The sequence below is a fragment of the Bombina bombina genome, chromosome 4, assembly GCF_027579735.1.
Source record: "Bombina bombina isolate aBomBom1 chromosome 4, aBomBom1.pri, whole genome shotgun sequence".
Lineage (NCBI taxonomy): Eukaryota > Metazoa > Chordata > Amphibia > Anura > Bombinatoridae > Bombina > Bombina bombina.
In genome coordinates this window covers 33,162,426-33,168,206 of record NC_069502.1, presented here as the reverse complement: position 1 = coordinate 33,168,206, position 5,781 = coordinate 33,162,426, and the positions used below count along the sequence as shown (strand labels likewise).

Below are 5,781 nucleotides of genomic sequence, written 5' to 3'. Positions count from 1 at the left end.
TCCCACTCATACGAGCATACTCCTATATGCACACACCCACTCATACAAGCATACTCCTATATGCACACACCCACTCATACAAGCATACTCCTATATGCACACACCCACTCATACAAGCATTCTCCTATATGCACACACCCACTCATACAAGCATACTCCTATATGCACACACCCACTCATACAAGCATACTCCTATATGCACACACCCACTCATACAAGCATACTCCTATATGCACACACCCACTCATACAAGCATACTCCTATATGCACACACCCACTCATACAAGCATACTCCTATATGCACACACCCACTCATACAAGCATTCTCCTATATGCACACACCCACTCATACAAGCATACTCCTATATGCACACACCCACTCATACGAGCATTCTCCTATATGCACGCACCCACTCGTACGAGCATACTCCTATATGCACGCACCCACTCGTACGAGCATACTCCTATATGCACACACCCACTCATACAAGCATACTCCTATATGCACACACCCACTCATACGAGCATACTCCTATATGCACACACCCACTCATACGAGCATACTCCTATATGCACACACCCACTCATACGAGCATACTCCTATATGCACACACCCACTCATACGAGCATACTCCTATATGCACACACCCACTCATACAAGCATACTCCTATATGCACCCACCCACTCATACAAGCATACTCCTATATGCACACACCCACTCATACGAGCATACTCCTACATGCACACACCCACTCATACAAGCATACTCCTACATGCACACACCCACTCATACAAGCATACTCCTATATGCACGCGCCCACTCATACGAGCATACTCCTACATGCACGCACCCACTCATACAAGCATACTCCTATATGCACGCGCCCACTCATACGAGCATACTCCTACATGCACGCACCCACTCATACGAGCATACTCCTATATGCACACACCCACTCATACAAGCATACTCCTATATGCACGCACCCACTCATACAAGCATACTCCTATATGCACGCACCCACTCATACAAGCATACTCCTATATGCACACACCCACTCATACAAGCATACTCCTATATGCACACACCCACTCATACAAGCATACTCCTATATGCACACACCCACTCATACAAGCATTCTCCTATATGCACACACCCACTCATACAAGCATTCTCCTATATGCACACACCCACTCATACAAGCATACTCCTACATGCACACACCCACTCATACAAGCATACTCCTAAAGCGACACTCGCACAAGCATACACCTACATGCACCCACCCACTCACTCATACAAGCATGCTCCTACATGCACACACCCACTCATACAAGCATACACCTACATGCACACACCCACTCATACAAGCATGCTCCTACATGCACACACCCACTCATACAAGCATACTCCTACATGCATACACCCACTCATACAAGCATACTCCTAAAGCGACACTCGCACAAGCATACACCTACATGCACCCACCCACTCATACAAGCATGCTCCTACATGCACACACCCACTCATACAAGCATACACCTACATGCACACACCCACTCATACATGCATACACCTACATGCACACACCCACTCATACAAGCATACACCTACATGCACACACCCACTCATACATGCATACACCTACATGCACACACCCACTCATACATGCATACACCTACATGCACACACCCACTCATACAAGCATGCTCCTACATGCACCCACCCACCCACAGTAGCATGCTCCTACATGCACACACCCATTCACTGAAGCACACTCCTACATGCACACACCCACTCACTCAAGCACACTCCTACATGCACACACCCACTCACTCAAGCACACTCCTACATGCACACACCCACTCACTCAAGCACACTCCTACATGCACACACCCACTCACTCAAGCACACTCCTACATGCACACACCCACTCACTCAAGCACACTCCTACATGCACACACCCACTCACTCAAGCACACTCCCATATGCACACACTCACTCAAGCACACTCCCATATGCACACACTCACTCAAGCACACTCCTACATGCACACACCCACTCACTCAAGCACACTGCTACATGCACACACCCACTCACACAAGCATACTCATACAAGCGCAGTCCTAAATTTACACGCACACACACCTACTCACACAAGCACACTCCTGAACATGCATACACCCACTCACACAAACATACACCTATGCATGCACCCACTCACACAAGCTAATAGACAGTTGCAAAAAGAACTAGAACAAATAATGTGATACAGGTGCCCATGTTAATAATCAAGTTGCTTTAGATAAACAAATCTATGTGTTCATTGATTACAATAGTATAGGATAGCTACTCCCTCTACCAGACAGGATTAATGTGTCAGTGGAGATAGTGTTAGTGTAACATATGATCAGAAATAATTCAGCAAGCACCAACCCATTGGCAGGCCATGGTCCTCACTGGGATTGCTGCGGGTGAGTATGCCCCGCCCATTACATGATACTAGCGACCCCAGTTGACTTGTATGCTCCTTGAGTGATTTGCTGGTTCACTGATTGAAACCACTAGGTTTGAGAATACACTCACTGCCCCAGTGATGGCGCCAGAGTAAACGGCCACAAGGACTGAGTGTGACCCCCCACGTGCCTGTCACACTGTCATGTTCACATTTATTTGTCTGCACTGTCGTCGGCTTCTGGTTTGTACCAAGCACTTCTCTTGTCCCTACAACTACATTGCTTATGTAACCCCTTCACTGCCAGATTGTTGAGTCTGCATGAGTGCACTTATTTGTTAGCTGGTGGGTTAAAATCTCCCAAAAGGAATATATTGTGCCACCTGCTATTCCCCTGCTACCATGGCAGCTCATGTATCTCTGGCAGCTGAGGGGTAACTTCTCCCTAATAAAGATTTTTGCCAAATGTAAACATATGTCACCAGCGCATGGCAGTGCCAATGTTTAACAGAACTGTACATGATGCCACCCTGCGGAGGCTCCAGTGCCAGGGGGTGTCCTCTCTTGCCGACTGGAGTATCAATAAAGTATAAGTCCTCACCCACTCAGTGCCCACTGTTTTGTGTGTGTTTTTATATAAAACTACCAGTGGGTATCGTATGTATAAATAAAATCAGGAATAATACCCTGCAGAATCAATACTTTATAACCACTTCAAATGAACTATATTTTTAGCACAGTTTGCATTGTTTTGTTCTCCAGTGAGACACTAATATTCTGCAGTACATTGGTCACAAATGATCATTTATTCTTTTGCTGCTTGTACAAAATCTATTTGCAGTTCATGGGCAGCCGCAAGGTTATTTTATGGTTTTCATGAAGCTTCTTGGTGCAATCCCAGGTGAGTCCCTGAGGTCTGAGCAGGAAGCGTTTTGGGATGAATAAGGAAGGCTTAAAGGTTGCATGATGCTAAATCTCACAGGCTGGAGACAGACCTTATTGTATATTCTGTGCTTGAGCCACTCCTGGCTTAGATTCAGCAAAACCCGTTGGTTTGCAGAAAAAAACTGACGGCAACATCAAGATTTGTACCGAATCACAAACATGAGTGGGTCATTCAGCTTCTTTATAACCAATAGCGACCACTTCTTGGTGCATAGAACAAGTTCCTCAGTGAAGGGTTCCGGTGTCACAGCAGCGTGTTTTAAATGTTACAGAACATACTAAGTTGAAATACAAACATCCTCTATAAAACAGACCACTGTAGCATATTCACAAAAGAGAAATTAAATAACCTTCTTCTGCTTTGACATAACGACCAAGAGATACTTCATAAGGACAATAATCTCTATAAATTATGCCTGCTGCGCCAAGGTGTAGGTAAAAATCCCAACCTAGAATCCTCTGATGCCCACAGCTAGACCCTTTTGCATACCAAAAACACTTTTTTTTTTTTTTTTTTTTTAAAGGAGTGTAATATAAATATTTATTGGAAGAGATTGAGGTTCTCAATGGAACAGCAGAAAAACTAAACAAAATCAATAAAAAAAACACAAACAAAATGTACAAAAACCCAGTTACCAGTCTCAGACATAGGTTCGTGCCTTTGACAGTTTTAAAATTGCTAAGAGGCAGCCGAACTAGCAATAAGGATCTGAACCACATATGAATACACCAAAGAAAGTTATCATTTTTTTTGTTGAAATCTCTTTTATTAGCATATGTCTTATAATACAATTTTACATATTGCATATGGAGATATTTAGAATTTCTCTTGTAAGATGTATCGAGTCCACGGATTCATCCTTACTTGTGGGATATTATCCTTCCCAACAGGAAGTGGCAAAGAGAGCACCCACAGCAGAGCTGTCTATATAGCTCCCCCCTTAGCTCCACCCCCCAGTCATTCTCTTTGCCTACTCTAAGAAACTAGGAAGGGCAGAGCGAGTGTGGTGACAAAAATGTTAGTTTTTTATTTCTCAAGCAAAAGCTTGTTATTTTAAATGGTACCGGTGTGTACTATTTACTCTCTGGCAGAAAAGGGATAAAGATTTCTGCAAGGAGGATTATGATCTTAGCACTTTGTAACTAAGATACACTGCTGTTCTCACAGGGGCTGAAGAGTACAGGAAAACTTCAGTTGGGGGAACGGTTTGCATGCTAAGCTGCATATGAGGTATGTTAAGTCTATATTTTTTCTAGACAGACTGTGTTAATTCTAGAAAAGGCTGGCAATATCCCCATGAGGGAAGGGTAAGCTGTATTCAGACACTTGGATAGGAATTTCAGCTTGCTTGAAGGGCTCATAAGTTACTGGTGACACTGTTAGGAAAAAACGTTTTTGTTTGTTCAGTAAATGATGCAATTATAACGTTTTTTTGAAGGGACTAAAGGGGTCATTGTGGCTGTTTTAGGGTTTTTTAACCCACATGGTTAATTAAGAGACACTCAGGTGTTTTTCTAATAGGCCTCAAAACATCAAGTGAGGTGGGAGGGGCCTATTTTCGCGCCTCAGTTGCGCAGTTTCTTTTCCTTAGAGACATCCAACTGCTTCTCCAGTGGTTCCTGCTGTGATTGAGGGCTGTAAAGGAGGTTTTTTTCCCCAAAAATCGTTCTGAAGGGCAGGTAGGCGCCACAGCAGAGCTGTGACAAGGTGTTGAAAGTCTTTTTTACCGGTTTTGACGTTTTTTCAATCCGGTTTTGCCATTAAGGGGTTAATTGTTTGTATAGCTGTGCAAAGTTACTAAGGCTGTAAGATACTACTGTAAATAATTTCGTTAAGTTTACTGCTTTTTTACACTGTTTTTCAGAACTTGTGCAGCTTTTTTTTCTCTTAAAGGCACAGTACCGTTTTATTTCTAAGTGTTATTTACTTTGATTACAGTGTTTTCCAAGCTTGCTTGTTACATTACTAGCCTGTTTAACATGTCTGACACCAAGGAAAATCCTTGTCCAATATGTTTGGAAGCCATTGTGGAACCCCCTCTTAGAATGTGTCCCAATTGTACTGATATATCTATAAATTATAAAGAACATATATTATCACTTAAAAATAGAGCAATAGATGATTCTCAGTCAGATGTAAATGAGGGTTTGCCATCTAGCTCTCCCCAAGTGTCACAACCAGTAACGCCCGCACAAGTGACGCCAAGTACCTCTAGTGCGTTGAATTAATTTACTTTACAAGACATGGCCACAGTTATGAATACAACCCTCACAGAGGTTTTATCCAAACTGCCTGGTTTACAAGGAAAGCGGGACAGCTCTGTGTTAAGGAAAAATGCTGAGCCGTCTCATGCTTTAGTAGCCGTATCTGATATGCCC

The 5,781-nt window shown here is 43.3% G+C and overlaps 1 protein-coding gene across 1 annotated transcript in view; it reads left to right on the top strand.

Annotated features, from left to right (window-relative positions):
- DNAJC5G (DnaJ heat shock protein family (Hsp40) member C5 gamma) overlaps positions 1 to 3,061 on the top strand; it is a 332,587-nt gene extending 329,526 nt beyond the window's left edge. The window contains exon 6 of the mRNA XM_053709454.1: positions 1 to 3,061. This exon is cut by the window's left edge and continues 1,693 nt beyond it. The gene's annotated coding sequence lies outside the window, so the exon portion shown is untranslated.
- The last annotated feature ends 2,720 nt before the right edge of the window (positions 3,062 to 5,781 follow it).